This window comes from Myotis davidii, unplaced genomic scaffold (assembly GCF_000327345.1).
Source record: "Myotis davidii unplaced genomic scaffold, ASM32734v1 scaffold68, whole genome shotgun sequence".
NCBI lineage: Eukaryota > Metazoa > Chordata > Mammalia > Chiroptera > Vespertilionidae > Myotis > Myotis davidii.
Genome location: NW_006300376.1, coordinates 5186443 through 5196538, shown reverse-complemented (window position 1 = coordinate 5196538; position 10096 = coordinate 5186443).

The following is a 10096-nucleotide window of genomic DNA, read 5'->3' as shown; positions in this document are numbered from 1 at the left end:
CTTCTGGTGGCCACTCCTCTGCACCCGCTCCCTCTGTTCAGCGCAGGTGAGTGTCTGTATCCGAAATGTCCCATGAACAGGATTCGGCAAGAACAAACAAACAAACGCCGGCCGCGGAAAACGGGGAAGGCTTAGTCCCTGTAAACTCTTCTTTTACGGGCACTGCATGGTCAGGTCTGCTCTTCAGTCTGCCCCCTTTAGGCTCAGTCCTCCGTGATCACAGAACCCAGCTCTCAAATCCCCTGGTGGCGCCAGGAATCCCGCGGATCTCCTTTCCCCAGTCAGGGGCTGTGCCTGTCCCAAGGGACGCAGCTGTCTGCCATGCGGTCTCCCTCCGACCCTCTGGGCTCAGAGGTCTGGCAAACTTTCCTGCCCAAATCCCTGTTTGTTTGTTTTTTTATCTTTCCAGGGGAGTTCTGCCCTTCCCGGCTGCAAACTGTCTCACCAGCTGAGCAATTTCGCCAATTCGGAGTGGGTGCTATTAGTTTCAGCTGCTCACTCCATTTGCTCCGGGACACGACCTGGGACACGTCTGCCTATATCGCCGCCATCTTCTTTCTCTTCTTCTTCTTATTTTTTTAAATCTTAATTTTACTTTATCTGTTTTTTAGCCAGAAAATTTACATATGTTGTGATTGCGGATATATCTGTATTTGTTTCTATAATCTTACTTCTGCTTTTTATTTGTCCTGCATTTTCTATGCTTTACTTTTGTGTTTAAATTTGCTTGACTTTTAAAATCCTGGATTGAAGGTGTATACTATTTTTACTTTTTTAGTAGTTATCCTTGAAGTCTACAATTAGTATCACAATCTCCTTCAGGACAATAGAAGGACCTTATATTGCTAACTCTGATATCTCCTTCTTCACATAGAGTTTTATCCAGTACTATAGTCTACGTTTTCCCCTACATTAGACTTACTTATATTAAATGAACAATATTTTTTTAGATTTACCTACATGTTTACCAATTTCTTTGCTTACCATTTCTTTCTGTATCTCAGAGTTTTCTTTTGCTATCCCTGTGGTTTGAAGTTCCTTCAGTGTAAATCTCTTAGGTTTTCCTCTTAGGAAAACAGTATTTCACTCTCATTTTTGCAAGTAACTTTTGCTGAGTGCTCAATTTCAGGTTGAAAATTACCCTCTCTCAGAATCTTGAAAATATTATTTCAGTCTCCTGGCTTCAATTGCTGCTATTGAGAAATCCACTGTCAGTCTAGTGATTGTGCCTTGGTGGGTATTATCTGCGTTTTCTCTATGGTTCCTTTTAAGACAACTTTGTCTTCAGAGATCTGCAGTCCCACTACGCTCTAAAAGGTTATGTATGCTTTTTAAAAATTTGTCTGCTTTGTACACACTGCTCCCAGTATCTGTGGATGCATGTTTCTCATCTTATTTGAAAAAATCCTCAGCCATCTATTCTTCATTGTCTCACCCCAATCAATAATAAATATTATTAACCTTTAATTGAAAAGTTATTTTGATAAGTATGTATAAATAAATGTAAATATGTTATTAGTTACAATGCGCCCCGATGAGAGCAGGACTGCGGCAAGATGGTGGAGCAGGTGAGCATGCAGTGTCAGGCCAAAGCGGGTACTAGTGGGAGCCTAATCACACCTGGCCCCAACCCATCACCCCACAGATGGTGACCAGCAGCTGGCAGGCCCTGATCACCCAATCAGAGCCAGGCCCCTGAGCTGGGGAGCTACGGGGGGCTGCGACCTCTCGCTGGCTACCTGGGAGCGGAGGTGATGGGAACAGAGGTGCGGTGAGAATGCAGGGTGTCTGCTGAGCTCTCTCTCACTCCCCCTGCTACCCTCCCACAGGATGCCAGGGCTCGCGTGCCAGGTAAGCCCCCATGCTCAGGATCCAGGCGCCCATGAGGTTCCTGCCCCGTACCCAAGTGGCCTCTTCCAGGTGAGTAGGGCCACAGCTGCTGGGACCACAGGGGCCAGTCAGGCTCGCCATGGGTTCATGCAGGAGCTGGTCTGTGAGGCCAGCCAGGAGAGAGCACGCTGCTTGCCTGGCTTTCATGAAGTGCCACTGGCTGACCCAGAGGCCCACACTGTGCCCTGACTGGCCATGCTCCATGCATCTCTGTGTGGGGACTTGGGGGCTGTGACTTAGGGGGAAGACATGTGGGTGCCTGGGGACCCAGGTGCTGGCCAGGGCCCAGTCATCATCTAGGACCTGCCATTCCATGCCAAACGCTCACACCGCGATTGCTGGCTAGGCCTATGGACCACACCTGTGCACAAATTTTATGCACTGGGCCTCTAGTAGATTATAATGACAATTTGGGTGAAGAAATGAAGACAACTAAAGGTAGATTTATTAAGATGCTAATGAAGCTTAATTTTAGGCCTGTCTTTAGGCATCTCCAAAAAAAAGAAAAAATCCATTTGTTTTATTTTTTCTGTAAATTATCATATTAATCAAATCAAATCATTAATATTATAGCATCAGGCAAACTGATAAAACTTATGTCTTCTTTCTTAATACTTTTCCTAAGTAAAGCTTTAAACATAAGGTTTTATGGAGATTAAAGCTTGTTCAAATAAATCTACTCAAGCAATGTAGCATTAACCTCATTCTTAACACTGTGAGTTGTTCTACCACTGTGTATTTTATGCCTTTTTTAAATGATAATAACAGTTGGCCCTGAAAGCCTGCTTAATGACCTATAACTCCTTCAGAGAAAATTGCAAATGTTGAACTCAAAATTGCTAAGCTATATTCAAATTACATTTGACATTTTAAAAGGCTTTGTGTTTGGGGAATAAACTTATTTAAATAAATTAATCTCCCAATACTATATAAAATGTATTTGATATCTAAAATATATTCAATTATAGTGCTGAAAACAAATTGAACACAAGTCATTCAACTCACAGATCTTGAAGTGTAATAATGCCAGGTAATAAGTGTGCCATAGCTGCCCAGAAAAATCTCAAACTACATTAGTTGTGCTATCAATGCTTCTAATACTCTCAACCTAGTGATATATTATAACTGTTATCACATATAACATTTAATAAAATATATTGAGGTTTTGAGCAAATTCTCTGAGTTTTTTAAGAAATTAAAATGTGTGTAGAAAAAAAATAAGGGAAAGGAAAGGATATAGGTATGACAAATCTATGTTTTAGTCAACATAATTGAATCATCATTTAACTAGTATGGCAATGATTAGTGCTATACAAGATGATTTGGTGTTATTGTACTCACTGTATCTATGACTTAAAAAAAAACACACAGTGTAACAACACCTTATTTCCCTCCCATTAGCATATAAAATTAAGTAGTACAAAATCTTTTTTGGCACTTCTATCCATTGATCTGTTTCCCTCTCAGGTAAATTATTAAAATAAAGGCAATAAATAAATAAAACAAAGCTAGGATTATGCAGTCATTTGAAGAAAATAATTTTAGCATAAATAAATATATACATAAATTCTTACTTTAGTATTTTCTTATTCTTAGAAAAATGAGTACGTAAGACAAAGGTTTAATTACAAGAAGAAAACAAGCCTTCTATTTCTAAAACCTGGACAGGTTTATTGTACATATGAGATCCATTGCAACTGGCCTTGGTGAATGCTCTTTACAGATCCTTCTTTTCTTCTAATACTTATTTTATTGAAAAATACTTTATTTTACCATCTGTTAAGTAACATTACTATAAAAATCTATAGTTACTTGCAAGGTCTTCTATTGCTTAAAATAAGTCTAAGAATCTTATTAAAACACTAGTGGCCTGGTGCATGAAATTCATGCACGGGGGTGTGTGTGGGGGGGGGTCCCTCAGCCTGGCCTGCACCCTCTCTAATCTGGGACCCCTGTGGGATCGGGCCTAAACTGGCAGTTGGACATCCCTCTCGCAATCCGGGACTGCTGGCTCCTAACCGCTCACCTGCCTGCAGGCCTGCTCGGCCCCACTACCATGACTTTGTCCAGAAGGATGTCCAGAAGGTCTCCCAGTCTAATTAGCATATTACCCTTTTATTAGTATAGATAGGGGCCTGGTGCACAGGTGGGGGCTGGCTGGTCTGCCCTGAAGGGGGGTCCAGATCAGGGTTGGGGGGTCCCCTTGCAGGGTGGGATCGGCCTGGGCAAAGTGCCTGGGGAGGTTTGCAGGCTGGCCATAGGGGTGGGGGTCCCTGCTGGGGGGCATGGCCAGCCTGGGTAAGGGGCTGAGGGCCATTTTCAGGCTGGCCACACACCCCTCAGGGTGGGGGTCCCCACTGAGGGGCATGGCCGGCCTAGGCAAGGGGCTTATGGCCGTTTGGGGGTGGTTTGCAGGCCACCCAAACCCCCAGCTTTGTCCAGAAGGATGTCTGGAAGGTCTCTCAGTCTAATTATATTACTCTTTTATTAGTATAGATAGCTTTAAAAGTATAAAATAATTTAAAAATAAGTAGTTTAAAATAATTTAAACAAAAAAATATATATTTGGACAGTGTGCACTGACATTCCATGGTAGCACCTCCACCTATCTATATGATGTTAGAATAATATGCGTAGTCTCATCCATGATTAGACTAATATGTTTGATTCTAATCCATGCCTTCGGACCATGTTTTTGATTTAAGAAAGATCCAATACCTTTAATGTTATATTGTTGAAATAATATTATATTACACAGGAGGAAATTCATATATAAGGTTTTAAGTCTAACAGGGCTTGTTTGAAATATCTGATTGTCAAACTTATTCTTCAACTCAAGAATGGTATTCCTTTGAGGAGGAGTCTTGCAGATACTGGTTCCTTCTTTCATTTTACTACTTTTTAAACAACCTCGATGGCTTCAATATTAGAATTAGAGATGCCACACTTTGTTCTTTGTAAACGTTTTCCCCTGTGGATCAAAGCTCTCTTCCATCTGTCTAGTTCCAAATGGCTATTGGCTGCTAAGCATCCTCATTAACTTTTTTTTTCATACTCATCCATGCTGAATAAGACTTAATACTGAAGAAAAACAGCATTACATGCCTCAGTTAGAATGCATACAAGTGTTTTCTCAGCAAGAGTTCCACCAAAAGCAATGCTCCATAAACTTAGGAACCAGGCCAAATTCAATGAACTCTCTGGCTTGCAGTAGTTAAGCATTCCCTTCACTGCCATACTATTCTATTTTCCACTTTCATGAACTTTGCAACAGCTGCAGCACCTGTGGCCTTTCTTCAGAATTAATAGGAATCCAAATTTAAAGTTCTTATCTCATTAGCTATTAGAGGCCTGTTGCACGAAGAGATTCGTGCAATAGGCCTACCCTTCCCCTGGCTGCCGGCACTGGTTTTCCTCCAGCACCCGGGACCCAGGCCTTCGCTCCAGCCGGGGCCTTCAGTCTTCACTCCACCACTTTACGCGTACATATGCAAATTAACTGCCATCTTTGTTGGGTTAATTTGCATATTCTCCTGATTGGCTGGTGAGCATAGTGGAGGGATGGTCAATTTACATGTGTGTCTATTATTAGGTAAGATTGGTGAAGAATCTAAGTCTGAAAACATTAGATTGAAAAACATGTTGCATGCATCAATTTGAATTCTTCTCAATGTAGTTGGCGGTGATTCTTTGTAACATCACTTAAGATAAACTCTAGTTGTTTAAGCCTTGCTGAATACATTCTCTACCTGTATCCTATAACTGATAAATGCTTGGCATACCACGCCTTATGTACTTCTTCCAGAATATACAAGCTTTGCAGTTACCTTATATTTTTCACTCCCTTAAAAATATGTATAGGGCATGTAAGTGTCAAATATGTACAAACATCACCTAATTTAGAACATGTCTGGTTCCAACTTTCCAATAATTCTTGCAACCTGATTATTTTTTTGTTTCCTTCACAAACTGGTTTTTCATCTTCATCTTTTCAAAGTAATTTTTTAAGGACAAGGTATAATTGTGTTTCTAAAAGATTCCAAAGGATATCTTTTTTGAAGTCTCTAATTCCTACTAAAATTGCTATATAGTACCACCAACAGAATTCCTCTGCATGTAGGTGAAACAGGAAGTGAGATGTAATTATGCCCTAGGCATCAACCCATAGAAACCCCCAACTACTGTGGATAGGTTCCTGGAAGCCCCATCAAAGGCCAAAATGAAATGATTCTAAAGCCCTCTCACTAGCCCTGGGACCAGTGAACCATTGTGTTCTTGGTGGCTCTTCATTGACTTGCCACAACCAGCTCATCAGAATAGCTACTCTACTGATCATCCTTTCTATCTTAACATTTTGTATGATTCACATAGAGGATAACGGGGAGACCTACTCTCTTTACCTTGATAATCCCATTAATATTTTAGAGTTGTAACAAAGACAAGAAATCTAGTGTACAGAAGCTTTGTGGTCACAGCTTCCTGTCCTCTCATGTTAAATATATAGAGAAAGTAGACAACTGTTTTTATTTCAATGCCACAATAATAAGTGTAGGTATGTATATATGTATTTTTGCTTATACTAATAAAAATGTTAGGCAGAAATATTTGCCCTCTTCCTACCCCTACCTTTAAGCACTGATTCATTTTCTTAATCCCATTAAGTTAGTATAATTTTCAGGTCATCTTCCAAAGAAAATTAATAAAAATGGATCCTTTTCAAATTTAGGATATATCGCATGCATGAGTACTAATTTTCTGCTTGCCTCTGTAGAGCACTGGTCCAATATCAGTATGCAATTGACTGAAAGCCTTAAAATAACTTGCTCACTTTTTAACAGCATGGATGTTCATTCATAACCTTCCAGTTTCCCCATAAATCCTTATCACTGGTTTTAAAGTAGGCTTGAAGTTAGCCCCCTCAGGCTCCGCTTTAAATCAAATCAAATGCTACATTTTCCTATTCCTTATTGAAATTGATTCTCCTTGAAGCTATGGGAAGAGAAAGTCCGTTTTGTCTTTGCTTCCTGAGTATGTCTTTAGTGTGTCTGAAAGGGAAACATACGAATTTAAAGAAAATCATGTCTAGTTTGCACTGAGTATCCTTAACCCTCAAACAGCCAATGTGGGATAACACATTCTAACTTCCAGTTTCTTCTTATTTATGACTATCATCTTATAAAGTCTTGTTTCCACTAAAGTAGCCAATCAACTTTGTAATTTACTTAATTACAAAAAGAAAGAATAGTTCTGCATTTTCTTAAGCTACAGAAAGCCTCATGAAAACCATGTTCCTAAACAACAAGTAACAACCTGATGACCTAAAAGTATTAAACGTCTCTTGATCTTGAGTCCATCACCAATCTCTGGTTATGAGGCAATCATGAATTCTAGAAAATGGTAAGTTTCTTCAACAACAAATAAGACACACAAACTTTTACTTTGGACTTTTTTTATTTGACCCGAAAAGAAGAGTATGAAACTCTGCCTGTCCTCAGAACCCAGACGAAGAGGAGCGGTGCGTGCATCCTAATATGCAATGGCCATACTACAATCACTCCTTTCAGGTCTTTCCTACAATCCTGTGTTTGGTTCCATTCTTTTCCCCATGTAGGAAGCTTCAAATAAGTTTGCTTTCCTTTCTGCCTGAATTCATTTTATAGATAAACTCCAACAAATTACTTGGTTTTGTCCACCGAGACTGACAATGCCTTTAATCTGAGTAACCATGTGTAGTGCTGATTTCCCCACAGAATAAGTAATCCAGATGCCCTTCTGCCTCTAATTTTTTTGTGTGTTTTTTTTTCAGAGAACAAAGATACTCTCTGAAATATAAGAACATCTTTGTAGAATATAATCATTTCTGCTCCCAAAGAAGTCTTGCCTTTTGAACCACAGCATCACTTGGGCCTTCCTTTTTCTATCCCCTGGCCTCACCTGGGGCTCTCTGTTCTATATTCCTGGCAGGGGACCCCCATTCAGTTTGACACCATTGGCTCATATGAGGCTACATGAAGCAGATAATTTGGTGTATATGTAAACAAATAAATATTAAAAGTGTACTGGATATATGTAAAATGAGCTCATATAACCCCTGCCACAAAATGCCTGAAAAGCATTGATAACAGGATATACATTATTGAGAACAGATTGTTTTCCCCAAATCACTACTTTTTTTCAGGAGAATGTGCACTTATGTGTGATCGTTATGTACATCCTCTGAAGGCCTAGTATTAAAATATTCATTAATTCATTGGAACTTGTGGTTGGAAACAAAGAATTCCATATAGTGGAGCAACATGATGAAAAGGACTGGAGTCCTGACTCCCCTATTAGAAGAGAGGGTGTGTCTTGGACTGCAGAAGCCTGAGACTTGCTTGTTATCAACTGCCATTAATTTTCACAACTATTATACTGTTACAACATGTGTATATTATATTATAAGACAAAAGACAGTGGTGCATCATTAACTAAACTTATTAAAATTATCTGGCTGTTAATGGTGGCAGTATTTACAAAACACTATACCTAAAGGGTGTCTAATTCCCTTAGAAAGCTTTGTTTGGTGATTCAAATAACATACAAAGAAGTAAAAGTCTAATCACTAATACTTAATCCATGGCCTCCTTAGAAAAGTGACTGGGAAGAACAAAACTTCTAAATCAGAGTCCTGATTCTGAGACTAATTACCTGTCTGTTCCTCTGATTTTAACATATATTAGAAAAGATGTTTGAGTTAAACTTTCTGACTAGCCACTAATTTCTGATCTCTTTATATATTGCAAACCTTTTTCATTATTCAATTTGTTGATGTTATGACACTCTCCTGAAATACTGTTTTTTTAAATTATTAACAATATTACATATTTTGAAAGATATAACCGATGTAAATCATGAAGTTTCTAAAATATGCTATTTTATCAAAATAAAGGCGCAAATCATCAATTTTAATATATTTTTTAGAAATTTAAACTAAATGCCATATCTTAGTTACCAAATTATCTCCAGTATGCTTTTCTTCTTTTCTCTTTATGTATTTCTCTGAAATATATAAAAATTGATCAGCGATTAATAACTGTCTAGTGTACCATTCTAGATGTTGTCTCCACTTACCTGAATTATTACATTATAAAAGGGAATTAGCTGATAAACTCACTTAGCCTGGAGAAATGCAATTTGCAAGGCAGTGGGAGTTCAAGATTGACACTACTAAAAGAGCAGCAAGCAAAACATTGAAGAATACTTCTTGTCAAATGTTGCTTGAAAATAAACTCTATAGGATACATTGGAATGAAGTTAAACAAAGAGATGCTAAGGGTAATTTAGCAGACACTTCGAAGGAATGAGAAGTAGGCACCATACTTGCATTGTCAATTGTGTAGAATAACATTTAACTTGAGCCCCTGCTGAAAATAAAGCTATTTAATTACAAGTGAGAAAGACAATGAATAGGTCTTCCTTTGAAGTTTCAGTTTACTATTTTGCTTAGAAGACTAAAAATGTAGGATTAAAAAGTGGAAAAATAATTCTAAATCATAAATCGACTGAAAAATTTTAATTAAATAATTTATAAAACGATCAATAAATACTGTAAAAGTAGGAAAGAGAAAAGTACACTATATTTTTAAACTAAAATGATAAAATACAGTCCATTGAAACTCATACTCCATATCTGCAAGATTTTGGTAGCATTGTGAACTTATAAAAATACCTTTTTAATGTTCTAATCTTATGAAATCACCCAATAATCTATAATAATAAAAGCATAATATGCTAATTAGACCAGATGTCCTTCTGGATGACCTTCCAGACGAAGCCGAGGCTGTGAGGAAAGCCCAGGTCCTGGGTGCCAGAGGGAAGCCGGTGCCAGCAGCTGGGGGAAGGAAGGCCTACTCTTGCATGAATTTCATGCACTAGGCCTCTAGTAATAAAATAAAATTCAAATTTCTTAACGTGGCCTTGAGTATTCTGATTGGTCTAAATTGTATCAGCAATAGTATCTTATGTCTAGCATATATTACAGGAATGCAGTGCTACAACTATATTAGTGAGTGCACTCACTAAGATCAAATAGAACTTGTATTCATCTCCTATACATGTTGGCTCAAGCTTTCAACTTTTCATAAATATCTATATACTCAAAACATACACACACCTGTCATGCAATCCATTTACTGCTCACTTGATACTTATTAATTTCTTAAAACCT